At 40.8% G+C, this 22,327-nt stretch overlaps 1 protein-coding gene across 1 annotated transcript in view; it reads right to left on the bottom strand.

Moving 5' to 3' along the window:
- Positions 1–22,327, bottom strand: part of nphp4 (nephronophthisis 4) — a 431,885-nt gene that overhangs the window by 213,508 nt on the left and 196,050 nt on the right. The gene's annotated exons all lie outside the window — the stretch shown is intronic.

A 22,327-nucleotide genomic window follows, 5' to 3' on the forward strand; every position in this document is an offset into this window, starting at 1 on the left:
TCACCTACTGTACTCTATGCTACTTTCTCCCCACCCCCCCCCTCCTCTCACTTATCTCTCCACCCTTCAGGCTCTCTGCCTGTATTCTGATGAAGGGCTTTTGCCCAAAACGTCGATTTTACTGCTCCTCGGATGCTGCCTGAACTGCTGTGCTTTTCCAGCACCACTCTAATCTAGACTCTGGTTTCCAGCATCTACAGGCATTGTTTTTACCCATCTGCAGTTATAACAATGAAGCCATTTTGAATAACTCCACAGCACAATAAAGTGAAGTAAAAACTTGTCAGCTCACAGTCTGCAAACATAAGTCTGAAACTGACCAGAAAATGAATGGTTCGTGCAGTGATCAAAGTATTAATTCATATATATTGCTCGATAGTTCATGAAGAAAGAAGACAATTTGAAGACTGAACCTGGAGTTCTGCCTATTGATAAGTCATGTTTCCTCTGGCTCGTGCAGCATTGCTGTATAAGCAAATTAAACTGCAGTACAACCTGGAGCAGGCCCCCGACTGCCTGTACCCAGTTCATCCTTCACTCAATACCCTTAGTCCTTTTGGTCTAATGTGCAGCGCTGACAGATTTTCTGAACTGCTGATTAAACCTCCATAGCCAAGAATCGCATGTGAATTTAACAGTAAGTGGGATTGATTTAAAACATCAAAGTCATGGCTTGACTGTCAAGCCAATGCAAAGTTCAGAGCTCGACAAAGCCCAAGAACTGCTGACATTGTACTTCATGAGATGAAAGAATGTATGCAGAAGGTTTCCAGCTGGAATTGGAAACAGTGAACGGCCATCCTCAGAGACTGCACAAGACAGTCAAGAGTGTTGAAAAACCTCCAGTTATTTCCAAAAACTCTGAACTTTATTTTGCCTTTTGAAAACCCCCCAATAGAGTAAATGTTGAATGAAAATAGAAAATGCCAGAAACATTCAGCAGATCAGGTAACATCTGTTCTTAGAGAAACAGATTAAATGCTTTAAGTCAAGACCCTTGCACATTAATATTGTTTACACACTGGCAATAGCTGTTACTGTCAGTTGCACTACATTGTGATCTTCAGGAGTGATGCAGATGACTTGACCAGAAACTGAACTGGACCAGCCATATCAACATGGTGTTTATAACAGCAGGTCACAGGGTGGAAATTCTGACAGAGATTAACTCCCCTCTTGCCTCCAAAGGCCTGTTCACCATTTACAGGTCAAAAGTCAGGAAAGTGATGGAATGCTCCCCATTTTCTCAGGTCACTGTGCATCCAACACTCAAAAGTATAGCAGCATACAGGACAAAGTATTCGACTTGATTGGTAACCCATCAATTGCGTCAATATTCACTCCCTGAGTGTACACCATCTATAAGATACACTGCATGAAACTTACAAAGACTCCTTCAACAGTATCTTTCAAACCTACAATCTGTACCACCACCAAGGATAAGAATAGCAGATGCATGAGAATACCACACTGCTAATTCTCTTCCAAAAGCACATACCATCATGACTTGAAACCAAGTTGTTCCTCCTTTATCATCAGTAAATAAAAATTCTGTAAGTCCCTTTCTAACAGGTTTCCGGTTATATCAACACCACATGGACAGCAGCAGTTCATGAAGGTGTAGTCATGGGCAACAAATGAGAGCCAATCAGCAATGCCCACATACCGTGGAAGAACAAAACTAATTTACGATTCTGTCAGCAAAGAGACAACATACGCCAAAATCATGGCAAGAGGAAGAAACTGCAGCTTTGAGTGCAGATGTGATGCTGTGAAACTTTCCAGTGAAGCAGAAAAGGTAAAGAGAAGATTTTAGCAGAGCATAAAACAGTCTGTATTGTTTTTCTGTTAAGTAGTGACAGATTTAAGCTCATTTACTAAATCCAGACGACTTCCATCAATCATCTAAAAAAGATTAAAAATACAGATAATAAAATGCCCCACCAACACAAATAATAACTACCCCCCATAAAAGCAATTACCTATTTAGCAATCACAAAATGAAAGTCAAGTAAGCACATACATTTCAACCTAAGTTCTGACTTACAACATCAAGAACAAACAATGCTACAAGGCTCAAAGATTCGAAGTTGAGAAACATACTCTTATGCATATTCCAAAACAGTTCCCTGGTCAAAAAATTAAACTCTGGATAATGTTTACTTAACAATCACATTCAAACATTGCACATTACAAGTAGATTAGATTAGATTAGATTTTAGATTACATTACAGTGTGGAAACAGGCCCTTCGGCCCAACAAGTCCACACCGACCCGCCAAAGCGCAACCCACCCATACCCCTACATTTACCCCTTACCTAACACTACAGGCAATTTAGCATGGCGAATTCACCTGACCTGCACATCTTTGGACTGTGGGAGGAAACCGGAGCACCCGGAGGAAACCCACACAGACACGGGGAGAATGTGCAAACTCCACACAGTCAGTCGCCTGAGGCAGCAGTGCTAACCACTGTGCCACCATGCCGCCCACATGTACTTGGTATTTATTTCCCATGTAATTTACAACAAGTAAATCAATAGGGGGTTTACCTTGACTTAAATGATTAGGTGCCTCATTATGAATATCACATTTTATACATATATAATACAATTGTCAACATTGTTGTAGAAGTAAAGTCAGTCATTTTGTGCTGATTTTCTGGTTTCCAGTCAGAATTTACAAATAGCTGTGATTCATCAAGAAATGATCCTGGAAATTTACAAGCACCTAAAAATCTACAGAGATACAACTGTCTTCTTATTGACCTGCTTAAGAGGACCGGAGAGAATATATTTCAAGATACCGTGAGTAACCTCAGACTTTGTATATTTGCATAAATAATAGCCACTTTAAAAAGGAAAGGCCAGTAGAATATTTTGTTGTAATTAAAATGTCCTCTAAAACAGTGCATTCAGTACTTTACTGAGAGGTCTGCTGGTACTAAGGTACAACTATTTCAAATGCTGTCACTATAATTACAGGAAAATTTAACAAACTATATAAACCTTTTGTACTTTGTCAACGTTAATTTCAAAAAAATAGAATTGCAAAGATATTGACCTTCCAAATTTGAATTGTATCGAGAACATTTTTAACTGTTCTTGAGGGTGACTTTATGGATTTGTCACTGGTGTTGGTTGTAAAGACGAGCAAAAAGAACATGATTTGAGCTATTAATTAGGAAGATCACAAATATTATCACACATTATAAAGATTCAAGTATAATTGTTCCCAAAGCATACTGGCAAAGATGGGAAAATGCTTTCAGCCTGGAGATCGTAACAGCAGCTCCCACTATGCAGATCCTGCCTAGCCAGGGGCAACTTGACAGTAAACCTACATTAAAGCTTCCTAATTGCAGCAACAACATATCTCACAAGACATTTAAAGAAAATGGTAACCCCCCACTGTGGTTCATCTTCAATAGAAAACATGTGAGGTGGCGCGGTGATTCAGTGGTTAGCACTGCTGCCTCACATCACCAGGGACACACATTCGATTCCAGCCTCGGGCAACTGTCTGTTTGAAGTTTGCACATTCTCCCTGTGTCTGTGTGGGTTTCCTCTGGGTGCTCTGATTTCCTCCCACAGTCCAAAGATGTGCAGGTTAGGGGAATTGGCCATGCTAAATTGCCCACAGTGTTAGGTGTATCAGAGGGAAATGGGTCTGGGTGGGTTACTCTTTGGAGGATTGGTATGGATTTGTTGGGCCAAAGGGTCTGTTTCCACATTGTAGGGAATCTAATCCAATGTCATGTGCTACACAAAATTAATGAGAACCATAAACAATGCTGGATCTGTTCAAGGTTGTCATATGGCAGAGTATCATGGGAGGATCTTGGTGGTAACACTGAAACAATGACTGCTCTCTGATTTCAAATAACCTCCCTTCCCATCCCTTGACTCCCTTCTCAGCCTCTCCCTGCCAGTAACCAGATTCATTCCTCCCATTGACCAACCAGGAGGTACCCTCCACCTGTCTTCACCTAACCCCACTTCCCCACCCTGCCCCCACCACCCCCTTTATCTGCAGCACCCACTACATCCACCTACATCCCTGAAGAAGGGTTACACCCGAAAGATCGACTTCTCCATCTCCTGATGCTGCCTGGCTTGCTGTGTTCTTCCAGCCTCCTGCCTGTCTACTTTGGATTCCAGCATCTACAGTTTTTTTTGTCTCTGATTTGTGTGGCCAAACACAAATATTGCCTGGTGCATTTAGACAACAGAAACATGAGGATTCAGTCTGTGTACTTAGGAGTATTTTCAAATTTAATACTACCTGCTTAACAAGTTAGAGATTACAAGGACTTATTTTAATAGGAAATATCATTTTTCTCCATCACATTAGCAGGTTTATATGGAAGAATAATTTTGGGGCAATTCAATAGCAAGAACTAATTGGCAGGTTAGTGTTGGTTAAAGCTACCACAAGCAAGCAGGTAAGCAGAATTTAATTACTGTCGGTCTAATTTCAAATCTAATTATCTTTTGTGAGTAAGCACAATAACTGATAGAATGAAAGAGACTAAGCTTTCCTATAACCCAAAGACAACTCACTGCAATTACATTTTGTCATCAATAATTAAAGAAGGAATTGCCCTGAATTTACCAACTATCAAGTGTGTTGCTGAAAGCAAAAAGCTGCTTCCACACTCAGCAATGTAAATTAGCGTTATCTGTGGAGAACACTTAATTGTCTTGTTGCATGGGGACTCAGATGAAAAACTCCAGAAGAATGTGCTGACAGATTGACTAAACTCTTCGCTCTTGCACAGTTTCAAAACCTATCACACACAGGGCTTATCTGACACTGTTAATTTTATATTACTTTATTGTAACAATAGTCAGACAATACAATTACCCAAGCTGACTTACTTCTGTCTTGGAAAGGCATGAGACAAGTCAGAACAAGGGTGAGTATCTGCTACTTGTCTTTCTAACATTTGCAGACATTTAATTATTTGTCCTGCAATTATTTTTCTTTCTTGTCCTAAAAAGATCATGAATTTACAGTTTCATTTGATAACAACAATCCACGTAGTGAAATAAAATATTAAGACACTTCACAGGCATGTCAACCACCCAATTTTGACACCAAACCATGAGAAGTCGTGAGGGCAAATGAACAAATGCATGTTCAAAAATCTAACTTTTAATGAGCACTTTAAAATTGACAAGAACTAGAAAGGATTAGATTGGGAATTTTAAGGCACAGGCACCAATAGTACAGTAAATAAAAATCCAGAAGGACTGGAGCAATCTCAGGGATTTTAGATCTGAAGATTACAGAGACTGGGAACAATGAAGCCATGATGGAATTTGAAGATAAGGGTAAGAATTTTAAAATCACAGCACAGTTGGACTGGGAGCCCATACAGATCAGTGAAAACACAGTGAATGGGAATTGGTCAAGTTAGGGCACAGCAACAAAGCTTTTGATAAGCTCGATTATGTGAGCTAAAGGTGGGAAATTACCCAGGAAAGTATGGAAACCATCAAGACGCAAAGTAACAATGGAATTGACATGGGGTTGAGCAGTAGATATGGTGAAGCAGCAACAAAGACAGGTGATGCCACACTGATAGAAGTAGGCAGCCTTGATAAAGTAGTAAATGTATGGTTGGAGGCCATCCTCATTTAAATACAACACCAAGATTGCAAAAGGTCTGGTTAATCCGCAGACAATAATCAGCATGTGACTCCAGCCAAATAGCTAGGACACAGGGTTTGTAGCAAGAACCAACAATAATGTCTTCAGTCTTTCTAATCTTTCATTGGGAGGAAATTTCTTCTCATCACAGACTATATTTCGGATAGGAAGAGTGGCAAATCGAATACAGCGAAGTAGAAGACTCAGGTGACAGGTGAGGTTCCAGGGATGTTCTGTATTTAGATGATGTCACCAAAATTCATTATGTGAATGAGAAACAATGGGGGAAGGGGGGGTCTAGTGTAGAGCCTTTGTGCACTTTGCTCACTATAGTCCCGAAGAGAATCATTTGCAGGTGATTCTCTGGCTACAGATAGATAAGAATTAAAACAAGAGTTGAAAGCTCCTCCAACATAGAAGAGAATTGATAAATGACAGCTGACAGGTGACATAATAGTCATGTCACACGTGTTAGGCAATGATCAACTTAAACAAGAGAGAATCTAACCATCACCCTTTGCCATTGTTGAATAGCCCAACATCAAAATCCTGAGGGTTACCACCACCCAGAAACTGATAGATTTGGATTTCCCACATAAATACTGTGGCTACAGGAGAAGGTCAGTGGCTAGGAATCCTTCAGTGAGTAAGTCAGTTCCTAACTCCCGTTCAGGAGCTTCAGTTATTGATTTTTGTTGAAGATGAGAGTGAAGGGTTCAGGGCAGAAGGATTTAATAAGATAGTTTGAAGTGGACAGTACAAGTTGACTATTATTTTGCAATCCAATGTAATTTATGTAATCTAATCAGATCTAATGACCAATGGTTAAACTAGTTGTCCACCATTAAGATTCAAGCTTCCATCCTTTGGACATAATGGAGCAGAGATGAGGATAATACCAGGGAACATAGGAGGTGGAAGAGAATAATGGTTTTAATGGGGTTAAAGGTGGAGGATGCAATTGAGCAGATCAGTAGTTGCAAAAATGGTTTCATGAACAGAATGTGAAATGCTTGAAGTTGAATTGTAGATCAGTTTTTTGAGGGCAGAGTTGTTTCCAAAGATAGATATAGAAGGAAATGTGGATGAGAGGAAGAAGTGGAATGTGGATAGAATGCGAATCAACGAAATTCTTTTAATTTATATTTATGTGGTGAGGGTGTCACTGGCTAGGTCAGCATTTGTTGCACATCCCTAATTGCCAGAGGCTAGTTTTAGAGTCAAAGATATTGCTGTGGGTTGGGGGTCACATGTAGGTCAGACCAGGTACAGATGGCTGTTTCCTTCCTAAAGGATATTAGTGAACCAGAGAAGGTTTTCCAACAATTGACAATAGATTCATGGTTGTTGTTAGACTCATAATTGAGTGATTCTCAGAAGGACTGCAGTTTTAGTCCTTTTTCTGATTTACAGCATCTGAAGTTCCTTTGGCTTTGACATGCCTACACATGGTTAGGTTCAGTATTAACCTCCAGCAGATGTGAGCCTGCCCCCTACTAAAGGGTTGGCAACAATAGGTGCCCTCATGACGTGGCATCGATGCAGGACAGCCACCATTACTCACCTTCCATACAGATGAGAGAGGACTCTGGTGGCAGACTCTGCCCAGGGGTGCAGATCAGAATGCCATTTGATGCTGTCCAGTGTATTTGCAATGCAACATAGAGTTATAGAGTGATAGAGATGTACAGCACAGAAACAGACCCTTTGGTCCAAGTCATCCACACCAGATAGCCTAACCTAATCTAGTCCAATTTACCAGCACTTGGCCCATATCCCTCTAAACCTTTACTATTCATGTACCCATCCAGATGCCTTTTAAGTTTTGTAATTATACCAGCCTCCACCACTTCCTTTGGCAGCTCATTCTAAACAGGCACCACTCTTTGCGTGAAAAAGTTGCCCCTTAGGTCCCTTTAAAATCTTTCCCGTCTCACCTTAAACCTATGCCCTGAAGTTCTGGACTCCTCAAACCCAGGAAAGAGACTTTGCCTATTACCCTATCCATGCCCCTCATGATTTTATAAACCTCTATAAGGTCACCCCTCAGCCTCCAATGCTCCACGGAAAACAGCCCCAATCTATTCAGCCTCTCCCTATAGCTCAAACCCTCCAATCCTGACAACATCCGTGTAAATCTTTTCTGAACCCTTTCAAGATTCACAACATCCTTCCTGTAGGAGGGAGACCAGAACTGCACACAATATTCTAAAAGTGGCCAAACCAATGTCCTGTATAGCCACAACATGACCTCCCTACTCCTGGACTCAGTACTCTGATGAATAAGGGAAAGCATACCAAATGCCTTCCTCACTATCCTATCTATCAGCAATAGATAGGATTGATATCTATCCACTTTCAAGGAGCTATGAACCTGTACTCCAAGGTCTCTTTGTTCAGCAACATTCTCCAGAACCTTACCATTAAGTGTATAAGTCCTGCCCTGATTTGCCTTTCCAAAGTGCAACACATCACATTTATCTCAATTAAACTCCATCTGCCACACCTCAGCCCACTGGCCCATCTGATCAAGATCCTGCTGTTCTCAAAGGTAACCTTCTTCGCTGTCCACCACACTTCCATCTGCAAATTTACTAACCATGTTCATATGCAAATCATTTATATAACTGATGAAAAGCAGTGGACCCAGCACCGATCTCTGTGGCACACCAGTGGTCACAGGCCTCCAGCACCACCCTCTGTCTTCTGCCTTCCAGCCAGTTCTGCATCCAAATGACTATTCCTCCCTGTATTCCATGAGATCTAACCTTGCTAACCAGTCCACCATGAGGAACTTTGAACACTTTACTGAAGTCCATATAAATCACATCCACTGCTCTAACCACATCAATCCTCTTTGTTACTTCTTCAAAAAACTCAATCAAGTTAGTGAAACATGATTTCCCACGCACAAGCCATGTTGACCATCCTAAATCAGTCCTTGCCTTTCTAAATATATGTAAATCCTGTTCCGCAGGATTCCCTCCAACAACTAGCCCACCACCGATGTCAGCTCACCAGTTTACAGTTCCCTGACATTTTCATATCACCTTTCTTAATAGTGACACTATGTTATCCAACCTCCAGCTTTCTGGCACCTCACCTGTGACTAGCGATGGTACAAATATCTCAGAAAGGGGCCCAGCAAGCATTTTGCTAGCTTACCATAGGGTTCTAGGGTACACCTGATCAGTTCCTGGGAATTTATCCACCATTAAGCATTTTAAGACATCCAACACCTCCTCCTCTGTGATATGGACATTTTTCAAGATGTCACCAACAATTTCCCCACATTCTGTATGATCCATGTCCTTCTCCACAGTAAATACTGATGCAAAACACTCGCTTAGTATCAGCCCCATCTCCTGTGGTTCCACATTTGATAGGAGGCCTTGCTAACTAGGGGTCCTATTCTCTCCCTAGTGACCTTTTTGTCCTTCATGTATTTATAAAATCCCTTTGGACTCTCCTTCACCCTATTTGCCAAAGCTATCTCATGTCGTCCTGATTTCCCTCTCAAGTATACTCCTACTGCCTTTATACTCTAAGGATTCACACCATCTCTGCTGTCTATGCCTGACATATGTTTCCTTCTTTTCCTTAACCAAATCCTCAATTTCTCTAGTCATCACCTACCAGCCTTGCCTTTCACCGTAACAGAAGCGTACTGTCACTGGATTCTCGTTATCTCATTTTTGAAGGCTTCCCATTTTCCAGCTGTCCCTTTACCTGCGAACATCCACACCCAATCAACTTTTGAAAGTTCTTGCCTAACACCAAAATTGGCCTTCCTCCAATGTAGAATTTCAACCTTTAGATCCAGTCTATCCTTTTGCATTACTATTTTAAAACTAATAGAATAATGGTCGCTGGCTCCAAAGTGCTCCTCACAAACACCTCAGTCACTTGCCCTGCCCTATTTCCCAAGAGTTTTGCACCTTCTCTAATAGGTACATCCGCATACTGAATGAAGAAAGTTTTCTTGTACACACTTAACAAATTCCTCTCCATTTAAACCCTTAACACAATGGCAGTCCCAGTCTACGTTTGGAAAGTTAAAAACCCCTATCATTACCACCTTATTATTCTTACAGATAACTGAGATCTCCTTACAAATTTGTTTCTCAATTTCCTGTTGATTATTGGGGGGATTCTATAGTGCATTCCAAATAAGATAATGATCCCTTTCTTATTTCTCAATTACACACCCAAATAACCTCTCTGGATGTATTCCCAGAAATATCATCCCTAAGTACAGCCATAATGTTATCCCTTATCAAAAATGCCACACCCCTCTTCACTTGCTCTCCCCCTCCCTTTCCATCCTTCCTGTAGCATTTGTATCCTGGAATATTAAGCTGCCAGTCCTGCCTATCCTTGAGCCATGTCTCTGAAATTGCTATGATATCCCAATCCCATGGTCCTAACCATGCCCTCAGTTCATCTGCTTTCGCTGTTAAGCCTTTTGCATTGAAATAAATGCAGTTTAATTTACCTCATTCTCTGCTTTGTTCCTGCCTGCCTTGTCTGACTTGCTACTTTTCCCAACTGTACCATTCTCAGATTGATCTCTTTCCTCACTATCTCCGAGTCCCACTCCCATGAGCCCCCCACCAACGCCCCCCCCCTGGCAACCACCACCACCACCTTACTACCAAACAGCTCGAGCAAATCTCCCTACCATAAAATTTGTCCCCTTCCAATTCAGGTGCAATCCATCCTTCTTGTACAGGTCACTTCAACAGCAAAAAAGTTTCCAATGATCCAAAAATGTGAACCCTTTTTCCCTGCATCTGCTCCTCAGCCACACATTCATTTGCTCTATCCTCCTATTCCTACCCTCACTAACTCATAATACTGGGAGTAATCCGAATATTACTACCCTCAAGGATCTCCTTTTTAAATTTCTGCCAAGCTTCCTGTCTTCTCCCTTTAGAATCTCATCCTTTTCCCTTCCTATGTCATTAGATCTAAGGTAAATAACGGCCTCCTGCTGGTCCCACTCCCCTTTGAGAATATTCTGCACTCTCCCCGAGATAGCCTTGGTCCTGGCACCAGGGAGGCAATGCACTGTTTTGATTTCTCGCTGTCAGCTGCAGAAACATCTGTCTGTGCCTCTGACTAGAGACAGTCTCCTATCACAACCGATCACTTGGAACCTGACCCCTTCTACTGCAGCCAACATGGACCATAGAACAGCCCCTCAACATCAGACTTCCTTGGTGGTCATGTACCTTTAAACCAGCACTGCCCAGTGAGTGGGGCTTGGTCCTCAGAATTTCTGCTTCAAGCAACTGGAGGGTAGCCCCGGGCTTTAGGATCAACAGTTGGGGATCTGTTAGGGCTGCAGCATTGCAATTGAAAGGATGTTCTTCAGATAGAACAGCACCTCGAGCATCTGACACTGCAGCTATGTCAGCCAAAACAACACGGGAAGCACTTCCTTCTAAACATCGTTCAACAGAACTGAGGTGTGTGAAGCCATCTTTCTCTGACTGGAAATTTTTTTATGCTACAGAGGCCAGCAACCCCTGAATAATCCCAACTGCAAGAGCAACTTAACACTTAGATATTTCTATGCAATTCATGCTGTTTAATAAAAGTTATGGTTGCAAATGGCTGGAAACCTTGACAACAGCTCACGCTTCCTCACAGCAGTATGGTGGTGGCTCAGTGATTAGCACTGTTGCCTCACAACACCAGGTTTGACCCACCCTCAGGCAACTCTCTGCCTGCAGTTTGCACATTCTCCCTGTGTCTGTGTGGATGCTTCAGTTTTCTCCCACAGTCCAAAGATGTGGAAGTTAGATGAATTGGCCATGATGGATTGGCCACAGTGTCCAGGGACATGCAGGCTAGGTGAATTAGCCATGGGAAATGCAGGGTTACAGGGATAAGGCAGGGAACTGGTGGATCTGGGTGGGATGCTTTTCAGCGGCTCAGTGTGGATAGGTGGTGTAATCCAGTATAGCATTTACCCAGCTATTCCCACAAATGTGGGGGAACTGCAGGCTGTAACTTTTGTCCTTACTGGCACTCTAGCACTGCCCCACCAACATGGATATGTCTGCATCCAGTCCTGGCCTTCAGAAATAACTTCTCACCAACATCTTCATTTTGGTGACCGTGGTGGAGTTCAGCCAGTATCTTTTGCTTGGGACAATCACACCAGTTCCCCATAATAATACGTTGTCCACTGCAGTGATGTAGTCTCTCCGCACCCAAAAAGGTTCCAATTCTGGTTGTGACAGCCCTATGGTTTCCCCTATTACTACCAGCTGTATCAGTTTTGCCAGAACCGGATCTTTCTGCGCCCAAAGCTGATATTGTCAGCTGTGACTGGAAGGGTGTCCAAAAATTTAAAACCATGAGACTCTTCGAGTGGCAGTATCACCATTGGTGTATCTGCCATTGGGAGGTGGATCAATGCATCCACATTCACTTCTTGGCCTCTCGGACCGTGTTCCATGTTAGGAAACGGGGTAAACACCCCTGCTAATTTAAATCTGCAATACGGAAATGATTTAACCTGTGCTATAATCTGTTAAAATTCAAGAGGCCAAGAACTATCCCAAAAGTCACTAGTTAAAATACAAAAACTTTAAGAACTTTATGGCTTAAGTCTAACATAAAATATTAACTAACAACTATTTACAACTTCTTTCTCTGACCTATCTTTTACTTTCCCTTCTACAATACTGGTCCGATAAACCTCTTGATTAGGATTTATCAAAAAATTCAAATTTCAAAATCAGCCAGCTGTTGAATTTTCTGTTTGTATCTTCCTCTGTCTTCTTCTCTTCTTCTTAGGGATGTCTGTTTCACAGGTCACTAAGAGATAAAGGTACCTTTAAGAGAGCTATTCTCCAGCCAGTCTGTCTATGTTGGTGGCTTGGCAGTTCTCCTCCAACTGTTCAATTAAACCAGCAACACAGAAAAGATTTACTCTGTGCAGTAATCTATGAAAAATCAAGAGGCCAAGAACTATTCTAAAACTCACCATTTAAAGTACTAAAAATTTAAGAACTTTATTGTTTAAGTCTAACATAGAATATTAACTAACAACGATTTACAACTCCTTTCTCTAACCTATCTTTTACTTTCCCTTCTACAATACTGGTCCGATAAAACCCAGACTAAGATTTACCAAAAACATTCAAATTTCAACACCAGCCAGCTGTCAAATCTTCTCTTTGTATCTTCCTCTGTAGATTTGCTCTCCGGATCAATGTCGATGTTGTTTTGACTGGGCAAACTCCTTGTCTGGACAGGTACCTCTCAGAGTTCTCAGTTGTCCTCCAACAGTTTTATACCCCAAAGCATCAGATCATTTATTAGTGTTAATATTGTCAAAATACTAAATTCAAACTTGATCGGAGTTTGGCATTTTAGGACATAACTTAAACAGATTGGCCGAATTTGAATTTGCTTTTTTTGTCTCCAGCAACCCAGTTAATCTAGCTGTTCAACCAAATGTTACATTGTTACCTTGTTCAGAATACTTGATGCTGTGTCAGGTAGTTCTGCTAGTTTTAACTCTCTTAAAGGTATGGTACTCCTCACACCTTTATAAGATCCAACTGGTAATTATGTGCAATTAGAATTAGAGCCCACTACTGAATACAGCCGGACGCTATGGGCAGCACTCCCTTCTCATCTATAAGTAGAAGCAGGGGTTCGTGGTCCATTACTATTGCAAATTTACATCCATAAAAATATTGATGCAACTTCCTGACTCCAAATATATACGCAAAACCTTCCTTCTCTATCTGGATATATTTGGATGCATACGCTACTGAGCGTTCCTCTCCATCGAGCAACCTACAAGCTAGTACTACCCCAATGTCAAAATGGGAAGCATCGCATGTCAACACCAGATCGTGCTTGGGAAAATAATGCGTCGACACCTTTGAGGTAATTAGCTGTTTCTTCACTTCCTTGAAGGCTGTCGCTTAGCCTTCCAAGGCTGACCCGTTTTTAGAAGTCGATGCCAAGGTGCCAGGATAGTGGCCAAGTTGTGTGTGAACTTTCCATAATAATTCACCAGCGCAAGGAAAGACCTAAGCTCCGGTACAGACATGGGAGCTGGGGCACTCTTTATATTCCAATGGATGCTTTGTTGACTCCGTAGCCCAAGTAGTTCACTTTCGGTGCCTGTAACACACGTTTTTCCTTTCTAAGGCATATGCCTGCTTATAAGAAACATCTAAAAACTACATCTAAGTTCTCTAAGTGCTCCTTATTGGTCTTCCCTATTATTAGCATGTCATCCAGATAATGGTACCCTGGGGTAGGGCTTGTAAAAGATTCTCTCTCATCCACTCAAAAGTTACACAGACTGACAATATCCCAAATAATAGTCTTGTATATTGGTACAAACCCTTATCGGTATTAACGGTAATACGCTTTTGGAAATCCTCATCTAACTGCAATTGCAGATACGCATGATTGATTATTTATCCAGCTGCAGAAAACAGTTTACCGCTTGCTTAAAATCGCCACAATGGTGAACCGACCCATCCGGCTTCACAATCGGTATGATTGGTGCAGCCCATTCTATAAACTGGACTGGTTTGATGATCCCTTCACTTTCTAGTCTTCTGATTTCTAACTCTCCTTTTGACCAGAAGGTAAGTGGCACTGGCTGGGTCTTGAAGAATCATGGAGTTACTTCCTGGACAACATGCAAGTTGGCCTTGACTTCTTTGATAGTCCCTTGACCTTCCTGAAAAACCTCCAGGTACTTAATTAGGATTTCACTCAGGCAGCCATTTTATAATCGAAACATATTGAGCTGATTTAGCGAATTCAACCAATTTCACCCTCACAGGCTTGGACCTGAGCCTTTTACTACAATCAGTGGTAACTGAACCAGGTGCTTCTCATACGAAACCAGAACCAAAGTTAATCTGTAAAGGTTTCTCAGCATATGTTCTCAGTCTAGCCAAGGTCTTAAGCAAACTTTAGGGTTGGAATCCAGGGAGAATCTTGTTAAAGATTGGTTTTGCAATCACTGAAACAGCCGCGTTGATATCAACCTTCATTATAACCGACTATTTAACTAGATATTTATTTCAATTGGTTCGGAATTGGACATTGCTAAGCAATTTAACTGTTCAAAGCCAGATATAGGTGGGATTTTCCAGGGTGTGCATTCTCCTGGAGTTCTCCTCCAGCCAATGAGTTGTCAATTTAGGTCTTGTAGGACTCTTCCACACACCAGCAGCAACTACAATGGCTTTCCAGTATGGATCCTGAAAAAAAAATTAACTATTTAGTCGAGGTTTAGCTTTGTTTTAGGTTTTACTGTGGGCCTCTGTTCAGGCTATGTCTTCAGTAAGGCTATGCAATTGACTTCACTCAAGTAGTGTTCCCCAAGCTCAGCTGGACTGGCAAAGGTGTCCACTGCCATTGGACACCCTCAATTCATATCCTCCACTTGTCACATTTTCCAGTAATAAAGCCAGTTGTCGTGCCTGTTTGAAGTCTAGTTGGGCTTCAGCTAGTAGGTGCTTTCATATGGTTATATCATTAATCACACACACCATATAGTCTCTCAGCATCTCATTAAGGGTTAAATCAAAGTCACATGCCTCTGAAAGCCATCTTTACCTAGTCAAAAATCCTGAAGTGGATTCTGCTAGTTCTCGAATTGCCGAGTAAAAATGATAGCATCTCAGAATTAGAGGAGGCTTGGGGTCGTAATATTCCTTAACTTAATCTGTCAACCCTTGAAAGGTTTCAGTAACTGGTGCCTCAGAAATCTAGGCTCCAAATAACCGAAAAAGCTGTGGGTCCACAAGCCATCAAGAGAGTTACTCATTGCTTTTCATCTGGCCCCATATCATTTGTCTGGAAAAAGGTAATGCATTCTTTCCACATACGGGGCACAGTCTTCGATGGCAAGATCGAACGAGTCAAGCTTTCCAAATAATGGCTTGTCCCAACTCAAAGGCAATTGTTGCGAGCAACGTTCCTTAGGAGCACACTTCACTCTTGTCACCACTGAAATAACTCCATAGAGGTCAGTATCCCATCACTATGTTACCCTATATTTACACATAAACAGTCCTTGACACTGATCAAGTTCCCTCAGAGCGAGCTTAAAGAGTGTCAGGATGGCTGACCCCCGCTCCTGTTTTTAATCTGTCAGCCAGATTAACAGCCTTAATCAGCGAACTCATATTCTACGAGATCCACCTAGCTAACCCAATTACAATAATTACACTAGCAGGATCTGGTGCCATGATGTCCTCAGGTAGTCCTGAGAGAGAAGGGGACTGCCCTTCTCCATACCATCCTGTCCACCAAGACTTCCAGGTCCTTGATGGCAAACAGTGAAATTACTTTGCCTCTGTCCACCAGGGCAATTCAGAGGAGCCGTGCAGAGCACTTCTGCGCTGACAACACACATCGTGGTAGACAACTGCATTTAAATATTGTGTCTGAACTGGGAATCCCAGGAAGTCCCAGTAGTGGAAAGTACTCCCGCCAATGGCGTGAGGAAGATATTGTGCATGGGATACCACAGAGGCATAGCATATACACAGCTAATAGTGCAAACTGTGGAGAAAAATGTGAGAAAACAATGCACAAAGAAAAGTCCTCCATGAAACACGTCAAAATTGACTCTTAGCCGATTGATTGCTGGTAAATTACAGACCCCAGTGTCATTCTTCAGTAACTCACCGGTCTGCTGTTAATAAGCTGATTGGTAGGAGATTGCACAAGTTTTCTCACTGGTGGGCATGACATGTTAGTCATTACCTAACTTGTTCCCCTCATCCCAATTCAACAGAGAAATGGGAACACTCTGACTTTCATGTTTATGGGAGATCAAGTTTATAAGGTGGCAGCAACTCTGGGAAGACAAAACTCAGAGGAGATTTCTTTGGTTATAGATTTCCTCCTATAATTGCCGAGTCAGGCAAAATTACAATAGAATCATTGTTTAAAGTGTGGTTAGAAGAGTAAATGCACCAAAAAATGCAGCATATCATAAAATACTGATCAGGTGTTTATCTTTATGTCTGACCTCCATAACAGAAGTACATTTTAAGTATAATAATAGTTCAAGTAGTGAAATTGTCTCAAGTGTTGCCAATTTAGAGAAGGGTTAGGAGCTCTTGCAGCATAAGTAAAACCTCCCTAACTCAAACCCAAAAGCTCTGGGTTTGAGTTCCATGCCAAGACTTGTTGGGTATGTGGAAGGTTTATTTGTACTATGGCCAAACAGGTTCATTGTCAGCTTGTAAATGCTTCTATTATGTCAGATGGAAGATCCTAAGAATGGAGAAGTCTCCTGTTCAGCCTTCTTACAGAAGACCATGACAAATCACTGCAGTACTTGTCCACAAACAATGGAAATCCATGGCTCAACCATTAGAAAAGAGGACCAGCGAAAAGACCAGCAGGAGGAAGGATCATTTGGAGAGTTGGTGCAAACATGAAGGGCCAAATGGCTTTCTTTCTGCACTGCATCATCTGGGACTCTTTAACATGACTTTTCTTCTCTAGGATTTTCTGAAGTAATTATTTTATTACAGTTAATGTTAAATACCTAATTAGGAAAGCTTCAAGGGAACAGGAATTGAGGTAGCTCGAGCATTGCAACTAAGGAAATGAACATAAAGCTGAGTTAACGGAGTCACTTAAGTACCCAGAGTTAATGGCTGTATCTGCTGATGTTACCTCAACTCCATACAAGGCTCAGCAATTCATCCAGACCAGCTCCCATCATGATATTATGTGCAGTTATGTCATTTAAAGCTAAAATTAACTGCCATTCTCTGGAACACTTAAAACAAGACTGAAAGCTTCCTTTAAATACAACCAGTCACTCCAATCTTTTGCACAGCATCAGAAATCATTTTACATTCATTAAGAAGTGCAAAATTACACTGATTGTACCACTGAAACATATTCGAGCTGTTGTTTCTGTTCATGGTTCAAGTATTATTCCCACTCAACCACATTTTCTTATCTTTCACAGGAAGCAATACTTCAAATTAGCAGACAATTGCTCAACCACAATTTTGCAACTGTGTTGGCATTTCTGATGTACAAAGGTTGGACTGATAAAACATTATTAAAAATTTTCCATAGAAATAAGTTTGTTCGCATCGTCTTATTAAAATATTCATTTACTTCACTAAGAAGTAACATAAATGAAACACTCCATGAAAAATAAATCATATGTTGGCAGAAAGATCTTCTGCATTCAACGTAGATTGTGATTATGAGGATTATCAAGGGCATTTTTGAATAGTGAGATCACCAATCACACAGGCAATTTTATTCAATTATAGTTCAATTGAAATACATTACAAAAAAAAAGAGGATGAAAAGATGCACCAGTTCCAAGTAACACAAAGAATCAAGTCACAGAAAGTGCAGGACAGGAGGAGGCCATTTAGCCCATCAAGTCCATATCAACACTTTTGCAAAGCAATCCCAATTAGCCCAAACCTCCTACACAGTTCTCTAATTTCATACATTTTTTTTACTCAATTCCCCTGTTTCTCATTCACAGGCTGTGAACATTGCTGGTTGGGTCAACATTGGGGAGGTGATTGGATTATGACTCTGCTATTAATCCGGAGACCTAGGTAATGTTATGCAGATGCAAGTTCGACTCCTACCACAGCAGATGGAGGAATTTTAATTCCAGATTTTTTAAAAAATTGAATTCATTATCTACTGAAGACCACAAAGCCACTGTCAATTGTAGGAAAAACCCATGTGGCTCATTCATGTCCTTCAGGAAGAGAAATCTGCCATCTTCACCTGGTTTGGCCTACATGCGACTCCAGACTCAGTGCAATGTGGCTGACTCTCAATTGCCCTCTGAAATGGCCCAGCAAGCCATTCAGATCAACAGTAACTAGGAATGGGCAATAAATGCTGGCCAGCTAGCAACGCCCATGTCCCATCAGTGTATTAAAAAAAACATATGCCCATCTCCACAGTTGCCCTTGAGAAGGAGATGGGAATCACTTTCTTGTACCACTGAATTCCATGTGGTATAGGTAGATGCACAATGTCACTAGTGTTTAAGGATGTTGATACATCCAACACTAAAGGACAGGTGATATTTTCTCCAAGTCAGGATGGTGTGTTACTTGGAAAAAGCTTGTAGGTGATAATGTTCCCATGCATTCATGGATCTTGTCCTTCTAGGCAGTAAAGGTCACAGATTTGCAAGGTGCTGCAAAAGGATTGAGGAGTTGCATCTGTTTACACCAGGCAGTATATTCTAAATATAAACTATTAACTGCGCAAGAAAGGCTTCCCTTTGGCATCTTCTCTGTTTCTTTTGCCATTTGCCTGATGTATGTGCTCTCTGATTATCTGCCTCCCAATCACTTGACATTATCTAAAGCCCATGATTTTAAACATCTCTCTCAAATTTTCTGTTAACCATTTCTGCTCAAAGGAGAACATCCTCAGTTTCTGCAGTTGACCCATGTAACGATAACCCTCATACCTGGAAAAATCTCTGCTTCTTCTTGAAAGCCTTCATAGCTTTCCCAAAAGGTGATGTCCAGAATTAGACATAATATCCTAACTTGGACTGAAATATTGTTGCATTTCAGTTAAATATGACTTGGAGTCATACAGTCACAGATGTACAGCACAGAAGGAGACCCTTCGGTGTAACTCACCCATGCTGACCAGATATCCTAAACCTATCGAGTCCCATTTGCCAGCATTTGGCCCCTATCCCTCTAAATTCTTCCAGTGCATATACACATCCAGATGCCTTTTAAATATTGTAATTAAACCAGCCAGCACCACTTCCTCTGACAGTTCATTTCACACACGCACCACTCTCTGCATGAAAAGGTTGTCCCTTAGGTCCCTTTTAAATCTTTCTCCTCTCACCCTAAACCTATGCCCTCTAATTCTGGACTCCACCACTCCAGGGAAAATACCTTGTCTATTTACTCTATCCATGCCCCTCATGATTTTATAACCCTCTATAAAGTCACCCCTCAGCCTCAGATGTTCCAGGCAAAATAGTCCCAATCTATTCAGTCTCTCCCTATAGTTCAAACCCTCCAACTCTGGCAACATCCTTGTAAATCTTTTCTGAACTCTTTCATGTTTAACAACATCCTTCCGTAGGAGGGAGACCAGAATTGCACACGTATTCCAAAAGTGGTCTAACCAATGTCCTGTACAACCACAACATGACTTCCCAACTCCTAGACTCAATGCTCTAACTGATAAAGGAAAGCATACCAAACACCCTGTTCACTATCCTATCTTCCTGCGATTCCATTTTCAAGGAACTATGAACCTGTATTCAGAGGTCTTTTTGTTCTACAACATTCGCCCGGACTTTACCACTTAAATCCAAATATTATTTGGAATTCAAATTCCACCATCTGCCATAGCAGGACTTGAGCCTGGGTTCCCAGAAAATTACCTGAGTTTCTGGATTAATATTTGAGCAATAATTCCACCTGATCATTGCCACCCCTATGTGATACCTGACAAAGTGTTCTGAGAACAACAATCATGATCATTCGGAGCATGTCACTCTAAGTTATGAACAGGAAGCTGAATTACTTTGATTGGAGCAAAGAGGAGGTATATGACAGGTGTTTCAAATGCTGAGATTTGTGAATATTGTAAATATAAGCAGATGCTAAACATGGGCTTCAACGCGAAAACAAGAGACATTAACTGAAGCAAGTCTCAACACTACAGATCAAAACAATCTTATTCCTCCTCAAAGGTCTGGAGTGATAAGACTAATTGTAACAAAAAAAATGATAATTCATTTTTAAAAAGGCAATAATTTCATATTTCAGAATAAACTAATAAGTTTTTAAGATAGACACAGACCAACATGAAATATAGAAGTTCCTGCACTTGTGGAATAGGTTATCTGGCATCGACAAACACAACTGTTTGAAATTTTATATGGTTTGTGCACATCCTCAAGTATTTCATAAAGACAGTTGGAGTGAAACATTCCTGCTTTTGAGCTATGTCTCTCACTGGTCATCTCTTGAAGATTAACTAGCTTTGGTTGAGGACAAACGTACATCGTCTGTGAAAATAAATTGGCATTCCTGAACCTGGTGACCTTTACTCACTCAATACTTTCTTCTGTTATTCAGAGGTGGAAGAAGTGAATGGGAAATTCAGTGACCTTTATTGCAAATCCTTTAACAGGAAATCTGGTTTCAAAGCGATGACTTCTCATTTCTCAATGCATGCATTAAGCAATGTGTGCTGCAGTAAAGTAACAACTGTGTTTGTATAAGGTTCATCGGATTTGCTACATCTGACATCAAATTAAGAGTATCATGAATTTTTATAGTCAACACATTTTAGCTTCACAGTTACTGAGTTATTATTGTCTCTCTAAAGAAGTAATCAGAAACAGCCCAGCGACCTGTAGCAATGATGAAATGTTGTAACAAACCATTTAATTAATCAGAAACGTTCTATAAAGATTCTAAACGTGATACTTTGCTTGATTACATTTTATGCACTAAAATAGCACGAACCTTGCAAACTGTGTAAAGCAGAATTATCCAACCAAACTGAATTAGGGCAAGCGTAAATAGGTCTATTTTGTACATTAGAGTTTAAGGCCCTGCATGAATTACTTAGCAGATTATAAATTAGTTCAAACACTTGCAAACATTTAGCTGTATTGCTGAATATCATCACAAACTTATCATTTAATGAACCATTCAATAGTGCCACCTAATGTCACCTAAATGAAACTTCAGGAGTAAAGTATCACTTTCCTTCAGTAAAGTATCTGTTAACAAATCACACAAGACTCCTACAGTCATCAGTGGTGCCAATAAAACTCCTCATTCTGAGGCTTTAAAATTTATAGTATTAACTATTTACGTGACTGCCTCCCATGAGGCCTTCCTTCAACAGAGCAGGGTGACAGTAGTTAGTGGATACATGAGCTTTAAGAGTCCAGAGTTATACACGCAACTGCCTTGCTTCAGGTCAAACTGAGGTCAACTGCAAAAGAACTCAGAACCAGAATATGCATCTTTGGATGCACGCACAATGCTTCGCTCTATGATACTCTAAAAGATATACAGTATGCTTTTGAACAAACTTATACTGACTATTTAATTTTGGCTCGCCACATTCTATAACGATTTCACCCACTGATTATTAGCTCCCCGTATTTACTTCACTAATTAACATTGAATTCACCCTCAATTAATGTATCCATCACTTTATTCCTCATTCCACAAGATGTCAATCATCCCTTCAGACCATGTTAGACGGTAACATACTCCAGGGAGTGAATTTCCCATGTTTCAAGAGACGAGCAATAAAATCGTTCTTTATATAATATAACAGATTTTGTGCAAAATCAAATTCTAATTCAGTCGACCATCTTTTGTCACATTTAGATTGTAAGTTTCAACTGGGTTGCAAATAAAAAAAAATCTCACGTCAAAGACTCATTGTTTACTGAAGTCAGAAAATAGATCTCGACCTGACTCCAATCAATGCTGTTAACTTTATATCCATGGTCACCACTGCTGGTACAACTCCAATCCTAAAAAAGTGCAACTCTCATCAGAACAGAAAAACAAAATAGAATGACCAAGAACATTTTAAACATCGAAGGACATAGGAAGTTTGGGTCGCATTATAAATTGTATCACAGCCACC

Source organism: Chiloscyllium plagiosum, chromosome 34 (genome assembly GCF_004010195.1).
Source record: "Chiloscyllium plagiosum isolate BGI_BamShark_2017 chromosome 34, ASM401019v2, whole genome shotgun sequence".
In the NCBI taxonomy this organism is placed as follows: domain Eukaryota; kingdom Metazoa; phylum Chordata; class Chondrichthyes; order Orectolobiformes; family Hemiscylliidae; genus Chiloscyllium; species Chiloscyllium plagiosum.